We start from the raw sequence: 15,234 nt of genomic DNA on the forward strand, positions 1-15,234 counted from the left end.
TCAATGAGCCAGACTGGCACTGAGCATGTGTGTGCGTGTGTGGTGCTTGGGGGAGAATTAACACATATACATCAATCCCGTACAACAGATGCTAACAATCAGGTGCTTCTCTCAACACAGCTCTTCAATTTTTCATGATCATCATTCCAGTTTAGCATAATTATCCCAGTGCCAGCATGTGCCAGCTTGGGTTTTTCTCCACTGGGCCACTGGAGTGGATACATTTAATACATCAACAGCACTGGCAACTGGGACTCTCATAACACAGAGCCACGTACGCTGAAATTAAGCACTTTCTCATTAGCCAAAGGCTACTAGACTTATAAATTATTCATCTCCTCTTCACAAAGGAACATTAATCAATTATGAAGATATAAAGAAATTAAACACAGGGGACAGGACACGGCTTTCATATTAATATGCAGACAGATAGCGGCGCTGCTGCTCACTAATCAATACTTTTGTGATTAATTTGAGCAACCCGGCAAGGCGTCGAGATGCGATTAGACGTGATCTCGACTCGGCGACTCGCACAGGAAGAGCTGGTTCATGGTACCAGTCTTGCTTGTTTAGGGCTCTCGCTTAATTTTTCATAGCCCCGTGCACAATAATCGGGGGAAATATCACCTTTTTCATACAAGGAAAGCGGCGCGGACCGAGGGGCCGCCGCTGTCATAAAGCACCCGCACGCCACGTGGGACTGTTGCAGAGAGAGACGCACGATTGGTTTGAACCCTGTGGCGCTCAGATTTGTTTTTAATGCATTTTTAAAGTTTTATTGGCATTCAGAGACACATGGGGAATAAAGCCCTTCCATTCAAAGCGCTGACCCTATTAGTATTAACAGATGAGGTAAACTTGGCATGTGGCGCTCAGTTCAGTCAGGGCAAGGTCCCGCGAAGGCAGCGCAGGGCTCGGCTGCGGGATGACACGCGGTGTCTGACATGCAAGAGCATTTATGAAATATTATGTTTTAGAAGGACTTATAAGTAGCAGGGAAAAAATAGAGTTCCTTTTGGATTTTGTTCGTCAGTGACTTGTTACGGGCTTGGCGCCTGTTAGATGGTAGGCAGCATCGCTGGGATGAACAGGAGACGCTCGTCACCTGACCTGGCCCTTGCGTTTTGTCAGCCTACGGACTGACACACTTTCACATCACTGAGCAGAAGTTCACATCTGTGTGTGAAGGTTGTCAGAGAGAGAGAGAGAGAGAGAGAGAGAGAGAGAGAGAGAGAGAGAGAGAGAGAGAGAGAGAGAGAGAGAGAGAGAGAGAGAGAGAGAGAGAGATAGAAAGAGAGATGCTGCCATATTTCTCTTCCTAATGAGAACATGACCGACTGCCTCCCCAAGCACCCCCGGTCCCTGTCGGCACATGACACAGCTGCTACTCGAATATGAATCTCAGCTGTTAAGCTCACCTCTGCCCCCTCAAATGGGCCTTGTCTCTAATGTGCATTGCTGTAGAGGTTTATTATGAGACAAAATGAGGTTGAGACTGAATTCACTAAATGGAGTGTACAGAAGTCTAATACATTCATTTCTGTGATCGTTTGCCACAGATCCACTCATTTTACAGAGACGAATTATTACAAGCTTAGTCAAGTGGATACTTTGCATACAATGAATGTATTCAGTTCAACAAAATGGTTGCAATTTTTACAGCGGCATTAAGGCAGTAGTGTATTGCTTTTTGGTAACAAGATCTTGACTGTTCTCTCAATCAAGCATAATCATAATGATAACGATCCTCTTTGTAATGAACTTCGATTCATCATTCCATGTGTATTCTAAGTCACAATCCAGTAAGAGAATCATAAAAAACGGAATAATTCCATGTGAAACATTCGTCTTCACCCTGCATTTACAGCAAAGTAATTACACCTCAGTCAGATCAAGTCAAAGCTGGAATGATTAGGCTTCAGGCTTAATGAGTGCTTATGTCTGTTTGGACCATGTGTCACTATCATGTGTTACCTAAAGCCAGGAGGAGTCCTGCTGATGAGGTCAAACAAAGCTGAATAAAGGATACGCTCCTATTATTCACCTCCATTACTCCATTCCACCTGCTCTCGTTAACGTCCAGAGGCAGCATTAAAATGTTTATCTGTTGGCCTTTGAAAAACAGAGATAAATCCGCTCTCAGTTAAAGGTTGTGCGTCAGAGGCAGGCGCCAGAATAGAATTAGGAGGAGAGGAGAGTCCTTAATACCCCACTGATACTCTGCAGGTGATGCTTGCATCACGAACCTGCTCTCGCTGCTCAGCCGCCCGCCGCCACAGTACGTGGAACCCCAGCTGCACGCGATACTTCAAACGCGGGCTCACACACCGCGCTGACAACAATGCCGCCTTGCCGGCCCCCCGTTCGCATCTCATCGTACCGGTTTAATGAACGCGTAGCCAGTCTGGCACCCGGCGGCCACGGACAAAGGCGAAGCCGTGGATGTCGGAGGTGTGTGGCGCACGACCAGCACCAAGGGCTTACTCTCAGCTCAAGCCTTCTGCTGATCAGTGAGCATGCGGTGAATATTCCAAATGGCCCGTGCTAACTGTCCAATCAGATACTCCTGCTTTCATTCGTGCAGCGTGGCGGAGTGCGTGTGATAATGTCTATTGTAAGAAAGGTGAGAAGTCTGTTTGCTCTCTCTCTCTCTCTCTCTCTCTCTCTCTCTGTTTGAATCTCTCACTCGTTTAGGGGCAGGAAGCATGGTGTCTGCTGGTGAGCCCAGCCACTTCGACACAGCCGCTGCGTCGCACCTGTGGGAACATCAAGGCCGTGAACCCCTGCCATGCCGGACAGAACGCGATGGCAAAACGTAGTAACACCCAGCCTTTACCCACTCTCAGCCTATAAAAGAGCACAATGACAGTAACTAGGCTCATAAACAGAAAAAACATAGTTCTCAGTTCAACTACATGACCACAATTTTTACGATACACAAACATTTTTTAAAAAAATGTACATTTTAATATAATGGCAAATAATTTGCCTGGTTTTTCTGTATTGATTTTTAGTGTAGCCATTGATTTGGAAAAGATGCAGCCCACAGACAATAAAACAGCAGTGGATTTAACTGGGTGACACACCATAAGGAAATGTGGGAAGCAGTAAAAAAAAATGTTTTAAATAAATAAATAAACAACCAAACAAACAAATAAAGCATGGCTTCAGCTTGAACACAGCTCAGCCCATTCAGGGCAAACAGTGTTTCCGATTTTTCACTTGTGAAAAGTACTGTGCAACACATGCAGAGGCTGAGGGTCACACACAATGTCACACCCACCACACCTAAACTCTGCTACTGACAAAATCAAGAAAAAACATAAAAATCAGAAAAGGAGTCTGCAGTTGCTTTAGCTCATCATACTTGGCATCTTAGTTCTTCAGAGCTCTGTGGAACAAAAGCATCTTCATTTCCTCTTACAGACTTTCAGCGCTATTGTTCTTGGCGTTCAGGTGGTTCTGTGGATCCTTCTTCTGAACCTTCATAAGGTCTGTCGACTCAGGCCGACGTGGGGGAGATTATTAAACGCATGCCAGGAAGCCCCATGGATCGCAAACACGCAAAGATCGAGAAGCAAATAGCCGAGCCAGTCACATTCTGTGAAGAAGTTTGATCTAGAACGTATGTGGAGGCCAAAGCAAACTTAAAATAAAATAAAGAAAAAAAGCAACAACAAAAAACATAAGCTTGAAATGAATTACACTGGGCCAGCTCTAAACCCCCAAAACGAAAAACACATACGCCTCTTCTGTTTTGTGGGTTTGAGGTTTTTTGTTTTTTTTTAAAAAGCTGTCTGTAATTTGTCGGAGACCTTTGTAAGAAACCATTAGTTGTCCTTGTAAGAGGCTAAGTGAAATTGCTCCAGACACCATTCTGTCCCTAATGGCACCTCCATGGCTTTGTTGTAGTGATGCCTGTGATGGGCCTCTAATGAGAAAGTCTTAATGAACCTCCCCTATCTGCATTGTGCACTTGCGCTCCTCCTTTCTTCTGTTCCCGCTTTTCTTTGCTGCTCAGGAACCCCCTGGCGAGCTCCACAATTACGGGGCGGCGACTGGAGCATTCTTTTCTGGGCCAAAGTGTGGCCCCTCCACCCTGCGTCGCTACCGTCATGCCATCTCTGTCCGAGAGGAGGCGTGGCTCAGCCGCACGCCTGGAGGAAGGGCCCTGCCTACTTCCCTGCATGCGCTAGGCTGCGCCAGGTGTGACAACGTGTGCTCACTCTTCAGATACCACCCCGCCAGCATGTACTTTACGCCTCGCTGAACCTTCAGAACTTCAAAAAACAAACCAAAAAAAAAAGGTGGCAGAGACTCAGGTGGCATGTTAGAGGGATAATGGTAGGATGTTGTTCACAAATTTTATTTTATTTTTTTCTGCGGATGGGGTGGATCCTGTAGTGTGAAATGTGTGGTCAGCATTAATAGTAGAAGACAGGTTCTTATACACACCCACCCACGTAGACACACTCCCATACTCGCGAAAACAAACATGGAATTAGGCAGCAGAGCCCTGTTACGATCAGCGTGGCATTTAACAGCAGCGCTAAGCAGGTGAGTGGTGGATGGCGGGTTTGGACAGGTTTTGGACGGGCCATGCCAGCGGGGGTGTTGTTGGATGGGTGGGTGGTGGGGGCATTTGTGGAAGTGCCAGCGTGTTAGCTGAAGGGCAGGCGAGCGTGCCTCTCCACTCCAATGCTGCCCCGGCTCCCTCAGCCCAGTCAGTGTGGCGCGGCACACTAAACTTCTATGACAGAGCAGGCAGGCGGCAGAGGCTTCCTGACGAGCTCTGCCAAGCTGCTAGCGACAGCTGTCAGGCGCCATGCTATCGCCCGCTCGGCAAGCCATATCCCAGCCACACCGCATAAACACGGCCTTCTTAATGTTTGCCCTGCAAAACGTAAACAAACGATCACAAAAATAAATATATAAACGGAACCCATCATCCCTTATATTTGGCTATGTAAATAGAGGCTTTGTAGAAAAGGCTGGCGTGTGCGCACGGGCATGCCTCGTTTTCCCTCACTGGTGTCCTGAGTCATCAGAAGTGAAAAGAGATAAACTGACGTGAGAGGAGGAATAGGGATCAGATACAGAACACGGGGGGATGCGTCAAGACGCTCTGTATATCAGAGGGGTGGATGGGGGGGGTGGAACACCAGAGGATTCACAAAGCACAAGCGCATTGCGAGGCGCTGCTCTGAGCAGGCATCTGATCTTCCATGTCTAGAAGAGTTAAACAAAGAACGGCCAGGGAGGAGCCGTTCAAAGCCTTCCTCGTTCTCCACACTGCTTTATGAAAAAGTTTGGCTCCAAGTGCAGCGGAAAATTACAAGCATTACCAAAACACTTCACCACACAGCCATTATGAGGGACTTTTTGTCAAGCTTTTCCTTCACAGTTTCAGTTTTTTGGTCTCATTTTGAGAAAAGCATCCATTCGTTTCAATTACACACAATTATGTGATATACTTAAGCACTTTGGTGCCCATTGCCCAGATATCTATCATCTGACATTTAAGGGAGAGAACTTGGGAAGTCTAGGTTTTTGAAAATTGAAAGCGCAGTGAATAGAGAAATTTCTGAATGGTAACTAACTGCAGTCAATTTCAGTCCCATTTCCTCTTTGGGACATTGTGGAAGAAAAGCAGCCGGCTCCGCTGGCGGACTGGTAGGGGCACTCCCATGCTGGGTAAAACGCTCCTGCCTCGTTACTCCAGGGGCCCGATCCTTCCCCACACTCTGCCCTGACAGCCAGTCAATGCAAGGCAGGGGCCAAGGGAGATGTGCAAATTGACTCCCGCACCCAGAGGGCATCCATTTAGCCCATCACTGTGATGTGTGCGTGTGCACAACGTGTCGCGAGCACCAGGCAAACCCCCACACATGCACACAAAGTGTCAGCATATCGACAATCATACCCGCCTCTGAAAACAACATGATAACATGATACAAAATTAATCATTCATCGTGACATATGTATGTTTGTACCGAGCGCATCACACGTGCGCCAACCGGGAAGGTTACGGAATGCCTCATGGTTATGTTTGTGCGTGTTCTGTTCACCAAGACTATCACAGACTGGCAGTAGCCCACATTATCTTCTGACATCCTGGCTATCAAACATTACATTTGCCATTATTTGTTTCCGTGTTATTTGGAAAAAAATTGGGCCTGTGGTAACAAATGTGTTGTAATTATTTGGGCAAATTTTCACATATGTTAACAGTTAATATGTTGTGGAAACACAATTTCACAACATTTCTGTGTTATGACATGCCATGTTAAATGGTGTAAAAAAAATGGCCTCCATGCACTAAGATAAAATTAGACCACTTAATAAATTACATCATGTCAGGCTGACAGATGATACAACCTGTTATATTTAGCAACTAAGTGTCTTAATGATCATTCAGCACCCTGTGTTGGAAACAGGGGAAAAAAACAGCAGTGTGCTTTGTTGGCTATAAAAACGGCTTCTCAATTTTTCATACTGTCATTCTGCTCTATTAGCAAAGCCTAACACAATTAGTTATGAATATGCAGTAATAACATGCAAATTGTTCCCTCCCAATTGCCCCTAGGCAGTGGTCTTTGCCTCTCCAAACCCAATTCTTTCTACATCATTACAGCAGCTTGGCATAATTCATAAGAGAGAGAGGGGTGGGGTATAAACAGCCCTAATGCTGGCTGGGTAACCAATCGGCAACTGTTAACTGTCGCGCGCCGGCGGCGGCGGGCGGTGTTAGCCGTGCTTCCCGGCACCTTCCCACTCTGCCACTTGTGAGCATCTCCCCTGGGGAATGTTAGACACTACATTTGAGCCTGCCAGAACAATTAACCCTTCTGTTAATTAGAAGGAAATGTCAGGCACGCAGATGGTACAAGCTGGCACCCCGCCATTCCACCAACTGCCGTCCGACTGAGGCTTCTGTGCTACTGACAGCTGTTGTACGGCCGCCAGACCGGCAGATGTCGAAACTTTCCAGCTGGGGAGGACTCGAGGGGTGCAGGCCGGGGGCGTGTTCACGGACTACAGTGGCAGCACTTCCTTGCACAAGGATCTGTTGCGTTTGATCTAAACATAAGGACGGATGGGCCCGGCATCGAGTGAAAACGACCCCGGAGACCACGGGGTGGGGGTGGGGTGGAAGGCCTAAGCCAGCTGTGACCACACGGACAGTTTAAAACAAATTAAAATTCGTTAATATAATCGATTCATCTTTCTGAGAGAAGAGGAAAAAAAGAAAATGTTTTATAAATACTTTTAAAACCCACATGATTTTTATAGACATTACATTAATCAATACATAAATCAAGTCAGAAATCAAATGCAGGCAAAATGATTCTTTAACGAAAGTGTTATTTTACATTTAGCTCTGCCTGAGCGTGCTTACGGTAGCCCTCCAGTTTGATTTATGTGAGTAATGAGTGAAAAACAACTGTTGTGCAACTGCCTCTGCCGATCTGCAATGCAAATGTGGGCAGACAGCAAGGACGTGCTGCGGGCCAGATGATTGGTGAAGGAGCTCGCGACAGTGGGCTGGAGCACTCCCGTCTGCACTTGGCCATAGTGTAGTATATTGATTTGTTTGCTTCCCTAATAACAGAAGACCAGAACCTGAAAAAGTCAATAAAAGGAAGGGGGGGGGGGGGTTGCGTCCACCCACGGAGCAGGTCCTCTTGGAAGTAAAATTTTTCCGTTTCACAGGCAATGATACACTAACTTCCTGCAAACAAAAGTAAGATTTATTTGTACAATTTTCCCTGAGTCCACTCAGGGCCATGTTTGTGCCTTTGGTATTAATTTGTAGGAACAATCTTGCAGGATTATTACAGTGAAAGGTCAAATAATGATATACGGGGGAGTTCGCCTTCCTCTTAAAGTCAGTATTATTCTACAGCTCAAAAAAATCCAAAACGAAAATAGTGCTCGTTTACATAACGGTATGAGCTCAGCTGGAGATTATGAAAAATGTAAAAACAATGAAAAGTCATTAGTGTAAAAAAAATGACTTCAATAAATCAATACATTTTGACTTATTCTTGCTATTGTAAATATATAAATAAGTCTGTAGACAAACAAAGCAAAAAGGGAAAAAGGAAAAAACAGATGAAGTTGTAAAATTCACGTCACCTACCACAGCGACACTACTCCTAAGCATCATTTCAAGCTGTTCTTTTTAATGCCGTCGCTGATGCCGTGACACCGCCAACATCTCAAATCTACATGATTTGATGCCACTGTTGTTGTTATTACTATTGATATTGTTATTTCCTTTCTGTTTGGAAGAGCGGAATGTCTTTCCCGAGCCGGTTGGGAGAGCGTAAGCGCGGCACCCAGACGCTGAGCAGCGTGGCGCTCTGACTGGCACAGCCGCCCCCTGGCCCAGGCTGGCGCAACACCTTTTCCCTTTCAACGTGCTCTGTTCCCCGGGAGCCTCCGTGTCCCCCGGGTGAACCAAAACCCGCCCTCTCCCCCCCCCCCCCCCCCTTCCCGTGAACGCCCGAGCGCCCCGTCACTCGAGGAGAAGGCGCTCGGCTCGGCGAGGGGAAAAAGTTCCAAAAAGAACTTTCTCTGAGATTGCTAATGAGAGCTAAAGGTGAAAATGTTACACCAGCAGAACTTCAAATGAAGCGCAAGTGCAACAGGGAAGACGCGAACTCTCAGCAGGTGGGTGGGGCGAGGCACTGCTCGCTAAAGACAACGCGAGGCGGGTAAAATAAATAGCCAAACACATACGCGTAAACTGGCTCACCATCCAATTGCTAATCCTTTTTTTTTTTTTTTTTTTAATAAATAAATAAATAAAACGTATGCTGTGTGTAAACCGATCAAAGGTCTTTATGCTGGAAACATACTGAACTTCGACGTTCATGTTTATTGCAGGACGTTGCTCTCGGAGGGACTGCTGTAGCAAGAAAATAATTACAGTAAACGCGAACAAGCTATAAACTGATGCTGGAAGGAAAACATAAGTATTACTTACAGTTACCGGGTACATTACACTTGGATGGCGCTAATCCTTCTCAGTGAGTGTATGTGGGGACACAAGAACGCATTTCTATGAAAATTACCCCGCCTGGCTGTGATCACTAGAGTTTAATAATCATTTCAGTGAAAACGCATAGCCATTTCATAGATAAAACTCAACCCCCACCCACCCACCCACCCACCCATAAAGGATTATTTATGTTTAGGATAAATACGTTTGCTTATCTCACATTTTGATTTCTGGCACTGGGTCAAAGGTTTGATGCAAAGACTGACAGTAGTGATCGAATGACCCTGCCTCAAAGTATCTCTCTTTATCCAAATATGGAGTGTTAGAGCCTTGTGATTTGTGTTTACCCACACATAACTTTCTGATTTGATCTGGAACAAAAAAAGTATATACAAACCTGAGAAGATGCCATTCTCCCAAAACACTGATCATATACACATATGACCAAGACATGATAACAGTGAAGATAATGATTTGTAGTTATAATAAAGTCACTGAACAAACACACAGAAGGTTCCGGAGAATAGAAAATCAAATACAGGACGTCGCAGTATAAATAAATTCACGGTATAAAGCGCACGTCCGGCTAACATGGGCAGGTCACGGTACATCTAATTAGTCTCCTCGCGTCTGGTCTCGTGTTGTCTTTGGGAATTTGAGGCCGCAGCGGTGAAATATGAGCGAGCGCGTGCTGGAGTGAAATACGGGGCCGCGCGTGTGTTTGGAGGGCGCGGTGACAGGGGTCACTGGGTGGGTGGGGGGGAAATCGATGTGGATGTTAATTACTCGCAGGTCAAGTCCCCGTCCCATCAGGTCCGTTTTTATCCCTGTTTCAGCAGAGCGCTCACCACCGAGCTGGCTCTTACCAGCTCCGCGAGAGCGGGGTCCTTTTAACGGCCGCCTGATCCGTAAACGGGGCTCGGTAGCTCACGTGAATTACGCAGCAAATATGGCATGGACCAGGGCGCGGCCATTAAAACCAGTGCAATATTTCATGCATGATCCAGAGATAAGGGGTCTCTTCGCTATTATTTCGCTCTAATGCTTGAATGGTTTCTAGGTCAACAAACACAAGTCAGAACGGAAGGGAAAATAGCGGCGGACCCCAACCCTTGAATAGCTCCGAGGGAGACGCCATTCAAGCGCATTCACCATTTAGACCATTCAGGCTTGGAGTGTTGGAACATCTCCCGGCTCTGATCGTACGGCTTTCACGTTTCATGAACAGAACAGGGAAAGACAAAAGCGAACACTTATCGCAATTTCATACAGGTGGATCGATAGCAACTATGGCTGCAGTGGCTGTAGGTAGTGCGCTGGGTTTGTGTGTGCATATTTCTGAAATCGTGTGTGTGTGTGTGTGTGTGAGAGAGAGAGAGAGAGAGAGAGAGAGAGAGAGAGAGAGAGAGAGAGAGAGAGAGAGAGAGAGAGAGAGACTAATTAAGCAAACCGTATAAGCTGCAGGAGAGCTCGCCTTGCTCACTGAAGGCGCACAATTGATATTAGCGCTGAGAGGCGTGGGCCAAGCACAGCCGCTGCAGCATGCACCGAGGGGACTCCAGCTCCGAGAGACAAACAATAAAAGCAGACTGGCGCCGGAGCCGTGAAACATTCGCTTAAAAGACTAAACGGAAGGGTGATCAGCGGGCTCGTGAGCCGCCCATTATGTGCTCCGACTCATACAGAAAATCTAGCTGGCCGCCGTGCCGAGGCAATAACTGAAATTAAATTCCGTACAACCTCAGCCACTCAACCTGCAAAGACAACCAAGAGAACCCAGTGCCTCTGCAAAACAAATACGTTCTCTCCAATATTGGTCTTTTTTTCCTTTCTGTTTTTCCCCTGAATTACGTTTAACATAATTTCAAAACACACTTCCAGAAGGCTACCGTTTGGCAGTATTTGACTGAACCAAGCTCAAGTCATCTTTAACCTACTGCTAATAGTTCCACAGTAACTAGCACTATAGCAACAACACAGGGAACAATGCAACTGAACTATTATATACCTTAAACAGAAAAGATACGTTTTATTGTCGCAATTTCGCAACTCTCAGGAAAAAAAAAAATCGAATTGCCTATAGGTGTCTAAGCGTCAGCGAGTCCGACCTAAAGCTTCCCTGCTTTTTCAATCTGTGATTAATATAAGAAAATACCAACTAAACCGATCGTTGTTGCATGGTAGCCAGGACACTAAGGCTTTCACTTGCCAACTCTAGGGGGACATTCCCCCAAACACCCCCGGCCTGACTCAAACAGAAGGGGGAGGAACGGGAGGGTTCTCATGCATTGTCCACAGAGGAAGAAACTGCAGAGGCAATTTCATAAGCACACATTCCTGTTACTTTTAAGGGTATGACAACCCCCAGGCCTATAATACCCCATACAAATTTGTGCATGACTTTAGCCATTTCGATAAATCAGAGAATGGGAGAGGAATTAATAATGTGCACGAGAAACATTAGCTGATTAAGAAATGCATAGGAAATGGAGCCTCTAATTTACTAGTGGGTCTGAGTGTCCGAAGTAAGGTCCCACTCGTGATTCGTCAGTGCTGTGCTCCGCCTTTATGAAAAGCCATGCAATTTATGGTAATGAGCTTTGTGAAGGTTATGACCACAGAAAACTAATTTGTCAGAGGAATGGAAAAAGCTGCCACAAACAGTACTCCATCATTAGAGAAAAAAATATTGTTAAAGTGATGGTCAATTTCCCCTACAGAGAGCAGGATAAAAGTCCCAACACAGCCTGATAAGGTTGTTGTGAAATATAACGGGGCTGAACACAGATTTCACAATGCACAAATGATTTTTGGGGACCATTTTGGGCATTAATACGGCTGGAATGGCAGAGAAGCATAAGGAGGGTCGGGAAAAGGCTCTGTGCACGGCCCCACAGTGGCAGCCGACAGAGGAACGCCTGGGCCGTCTGGCCTAAAACGGCCCGTCAAGCGTGAGTGACACCTCAGGTCACTCCAAGAAGTGGGCCCAGGGGCGGCCCTCTTACAATGCTTTGCTAAACAAACCATACTTGTGATTTTTACTCAGTATATACTCCACATGCTTCCTGTAACCTGAAGCGCTCCTAATCACAAAAGGAGGACAGGCGGAATGCTGTCCTAAAAACAGTACCCAGTATAATGAAGATCCCATGACAATTGAGGAGGTAAAAAATGTCACGACAGAGCAATAATTCATCGCTCTATCTGTGCTGCTCTAAACATGCTGGTTTTGACCTTGTTTCATCGAAGCCCTTAAAATCAGCAACATTCTTTCCTCAATAATGTCAAAGGATCTGTGCAATTTGCTGTTGTTTGAGGCACCTGAAAATGTAGGCTGTGGAGCACCAAATGGGTTTCCAGTGCAGTTAATCTGCTCTTATTATATTACTTTACGCAGGGCAGCTGCTTTCTTAAGAAGCGTGGGCCCCACCACCATAAGTGTGCATTCAAAGATACTGTACAACATCTCCCATGATTCTGGCCTGATATATTAGCTGGGGTTTACAAGGGCATTCAACTACATATGTAAGTTTGCCCTTATTGCTGACCTTACCATGCACTTAGTATCTTGCACTTGAATAATGCTGTCTTGGCTCCTACGAGCAATTTATTCCAACTAACGACCTTCAAGCGGCTATAAATCAGTATTAGGTTCCTTTACCACTGAGCTAGGGATTCTCGCCGAGTAAGATAGAGACGGCAGGCTGATGACTAACCTCGTATTGGCACCTCTATTGATTTTAATTAGTCTAATTAGTTCATTATTTCAGAAATCAAACCAGGCATTAATTACAGAGGGCTCTGCCCTAGTGACATTGGATTACAGACTTAATATGGTAATGAAGCTGATCAATTATCACTCAAAGGGAAGTCATTAACATCAGTACTACCATGGTGTCTGCCAGTGACCCCGTGCAACCTCTCCTGCACCCCTCCTCATCAGTCCTGCAAGTAGCCTGCGTCCCGGAGCTCTGGGAGGCGCTGTCAGCACAGCTTCTCCTAGGCCAAGCACCAGGCTGCGCTGCCTCTGTGCTCCACCTGGATTTCACCGCCTATTACTGTCAAGCCAAGTGGATTGACAAAGGAAATCCGCTGTTGACGACACAGGGCCTGGTTTCAGGGGAGGGGTTGGATGGGCCTGTTGGGGTGTGGGCTCAGGCACTTATTACAAGCAAGGACATCCCACAGAGTCCCTGGCAGTGAAGCCACGGCTGGCACAGGGTGCGGCCTGACGTGGAGCAGCTGAACCAGCCGAGAATTACCCAGATGCAGCTGCTTATCAGGGCAGCCCAGAGCATGGCACCCGACTGCTTGCTCCCACGAGAGCTTATGCTAACATGCTAGCATGCTCCGCCTATGTCCTACATTGATTGCAGGGGGGAGGAGCAGTGGTATGGAGATCAAAGTCAAGGCAAAGGACAGGGTGAGCCCTGATTGGGAGGAAGTTGGGAAAGTGTTCAGCGATGTGGTGGAGGGAGCAGGAGGATGAGAGGGGGATGTCTCGTCAGCTGGGGTTGGAGGGCCCCACTGGAGCAGGGAGGTCAAGTGGAGCCCAGCGAGTCGCATCGGTGCAGCAGGGCTGAAAATGAGCCCCACGCTGACTCACTGGATCAAAGCCTGCCGTGGCTGATCCCCCATGCCCAAAGGCCACCAGTCAAGGTGAAGCTGGAATTAAAAATCCTGAGCTCAAGGGCGGAAAATGAGTTTTGAAAAATGAATGAGGAATGGTCCTGTAACTTTTAGGGAGGTAGGGGACACAAACATATGGCTCACATCCAGGCCATATGTGCTGAGCCCATTTGATCACCTGTGCAAGGGTGCTAATGTCAGCCTTCAGCTTGTGCATCTCAGCTCACAGATGACTGCTGTCCTCCTCTACACCCCTCCTCTAATCCTGCTCCACCCACCTCCCAAAGAAAAACATGTCATCATATGTTGTTTGTATGTGTATATATACGCGCAGTGGACTTTAGTAAGAGATATAGAGATATTCTTTGTCTCTCTCACTCTCTCTCTCTCTCTCTCTCTCTCTATATATATATATATATGTATTTATATGTGCATGCATGTGTGTGTGTGTGCGTACACACACAGACACGCTGGTTTCCACTAGGTCCAAGGTGAATCCAGGAGAGCTCTGCAGTCTAAAGCTAGCCTTTATAGCTGCTGTGGATGATTACATCAAAAAATTATGTCTATCTTTATTTGCAAATTTCAAATTCATCAGATTAAATGGCGAATCTAAACCCAATCACTGGTGTTTTAAATTACTACCACTTTAAATAATTCCCTTTAGTACCTTTTAAGTGTAAAACGATGGCAATAACTGCTATATTACTGAAAAGCCCACTGCTTTAAAAAACAATTATAAAATCACAAAGTGAGTTAATAAATCTGAGATGCATTGCAGCAATTCAATCACTGCATTCTGCTCCTCATGTTACCAACAGCAATGCATTCTTTACATTCAGAGAGGCATATAAGTATCATTTAATACTATGAATCTATTCAATTTCCAATTATGTACATTACAACCATACTGACTGCAGTCAAGGGACAGCAGCATAATATGCTTCAGGGACACTAAAGACGTCCTTACTTCAATCTAATTCTGGTGATTAAGGAATGTGGGGAGAAAAAAGCATAAATGGAATGGAAGAAAACGGACAGAAATCATCCACAACGCATGCACTGAGTGATCCAGTTAATGAACTCCCATGTAAACAGAATAATGTCTTTTTTTACTTTCAATATCTTGCATGTTGGATTTCTTCCTGAGAAGTTGTCTGCAAATATTGACATTGCCCTAAATACAGACTAACAGATAGAACACTGTGCAATACATCGAATTCGGTACTTATTGCTTAAGTACAGTAAAACCACCAATTGCAAGCCCAATCCCCATCAGGACACAGAATGACTTTGAACTAGGTTAAGTACAACAGCATCAATCACGTAGATGAATAATTTACGAAATACGCTAATAAATTATTCAAATATCTATCAGCAAAGTACATGTTAAGAAGCACGTATACTACATGTCAAGCAAGAGAACGTTCCAAAAAATTTCCAGAACATGATTACATTCTCAACCATCCATTTTAAAGACATGTGAGAGGGGATCTGTCGAACACAAAAATGCGTCACAGTGGTCCAAATCTACTCCTCTTGGATGAGAAGGGGGAGCCTCCAGTTCACCTGCGCACATGCTTTTTATATTTAAGCCC

At 45.7% G+C, this 15,234-nt stretch overlaps 2 long non-coding RNA genes across 2 annotated transcripts; one reads left to right on the plus strand and one right to left on the minus strand.

The window, feature by feature from the left end:
* Window positions 1-7,264: 7,264 nt before the first annotated feature.
* Window positions 7,265-8,299, minus strand: LOC113573899 (uncharacterized). The gene is made up of 2 exons (XR_003410262.3): window positions 8,144-8,299; window positions 7,265-7,732 (listed from the first exon to the last, which is right to left on the minus strand). It is a non-coding gene; the product is annotated as an uncharacterized LOC113573899 (long non-coding RNA).
* Window positions 7,610-9,446, plus strand: LOC145643542 (uncharacterized). The gene is made up of 3 exons (XR_014115972.1): window positions 7,610-7,744; window positions 8,296-8,676; window positions 8,893-9,446. It is a non-coding gene; the product is annotated as an uncharacterized LOC145643542 (long non-coding RNA).
* Window positions 9,447-15,234: the final 5,788 nt, after the last annotated feature.

This window comes from Electrophorus electricus, chromosome 1 (genome assembly GCF_041902795.1).
Source record: "Electrophorus electricus isolate QZ-2024a chromosome 1, ASM4190279v1, whole genome shotgun sequence".
In the NCBI taxonomy this organism is placed as follows: Eukaryota; Metazoa; Chordata; class Actinopteri; order Gymnotiformes; family Gymnotidae; genus Electrophorus; species Electrophorus electricus.